General features: G+C 36.7%; 1 pseudogene; it reads right to left on the reverse strand.

The window, feature by feature from the left end:
• Window positions 1-1,035: 1,035 nt before the first annotated feature.
• On the reverse strand, window positions 1,036-1,154 carry LOC111738438 (annotated as a pseudogene).
• Window positions 1,155-1,513: the final 359 nt, after the last annotated feature.

Here is a 1,513-nt window from a genome sequence, read left to right on the forward strand (position 1 = left end):
TTTAACAGAAAGCAATTATAAATTGCACCTAGAGAACACTGGCTTCAGCCAAAAGAAGAAAATGCATCATTCAGTTAGCTTTTAGGAGAGGCACGTTTAGGAGGCATATTTTTGAGTTACTAAATATGTCATTTTTAGCAAAAGAAATTAGAGCAGGCAACACTCAAATGAAAGGATAATTAAGAAGCATACTTGTTTGCTGAGCTGTTTTGTCATGAAATTAGGCACTCAGATCTCCACAACCCAGGAAAAAGAAATGTATTCACCACTAAATCAAATTTATTCCCACTAAAAATTCATTTACATTTTAAAGTGATGTTAAATAAAAGACAAACTGGTGATCTTTCCATGGACTCTGTAACTTCATCCTGAGTCAGATTTCCCCGATGAGAATATAAATCAATCCCAGATGCCAATGGGAGATGAAAGGATGAAGTAGAGACAGTGAAGATTACCAAATACCATGCTAAATACACACTTTTAAACTAGTCTGCAAGTCACTTTTTACCACAGCAATTGCAAGCAAGCATTTTGTCATGCTCAACACAAAATGGCACTGCAAAATAGTTAACCGCCTCGGTCTCCATTTCTCTGTGGGGTCACTCACTTAAAAGCTACTGCTCCCTGGATCAGGTTTTGAAGAGTAAGTCTTTAGAAGCGTCGACTACTCTAAGTATGTCTTTGACACCAAGTATTGTCTGAACTGTGGTGGTCACAAAAATAAAAAAAGAAAAGAAAAAAAAAATCAGAAAAAAAAAGGAAAGTAACTAAGGAGAAAAGAAAGGAGGGAAGGAATACGGAAAGGAGAGAGAGGGGGATGCTTCCTGATCTATATATATGGTAAGTTGTAACTTTTCCTATCCTAAATAAAGGATGTGACTGGCCTAACTAAGCTGGCAATCCCGTTACTTTTTATAAAAATTGCCACTTTATGATTCCTATCACTAAAACAAAGTTCTGTCATGTCATTTTTTTAGAAACTCCGTAACAGTCTATCAATTACATTCCTCATTAGACTTTTTTTTTTTTTTTTAATGTTTACAGCACCTGGTCTTCCTAGGTGGTCTCCCATCCAAATACAAACCAGGCCCGACCCTGCTTAGCTTCTGAGATCAGACGAGATCAGGCTCGTTCAAGGTGGCATGGCCATAGTCATTAGAATTCTTAACCGTCATTTTTGTAGTACGTTTCTTTGGTTCAGATGGATCATTCAAGGCTTAGGCAATGCTTAATAGGAGCCATGCCAAACTCTTCTGTTTGATCCAAGTGTGATGATTTAATGGCTTCACAAAAATATACTCTGATCCCAGCCTCCCCAGGCACACAGACTTTTTAAACAAATAATATTTTCATACTTGGCGAAGAATAACAACAGAGCTTTTAAAATATTGAATTTCCTTCCTTGTCATCCTAGCTGAAAGCTCTCTTAATTCTCCATAAAGGTTTTAAAGGAAATAAGCAAGTATAAATCACCTATCTGATTAAACTTAACCTTCACACACTTAGTGGACTG

This window comes from Pteropus vampyrus, unplaced genomic scaffold (assembly GCF_000151845.1).
Source record: "Pteropus vampyrus isolate Shadow unplaced genomic scaffold, Pvam_2.0 Scaffold38, whole genome shotgun sequence".
Classification (NCBI taxonomy): domain Eukaryota; kingdom Metazoa; phylum Chordata; class Mammalia; order Chiroptera; family Pteropodidae; genus Pteropus; species Pteropus vampyrus.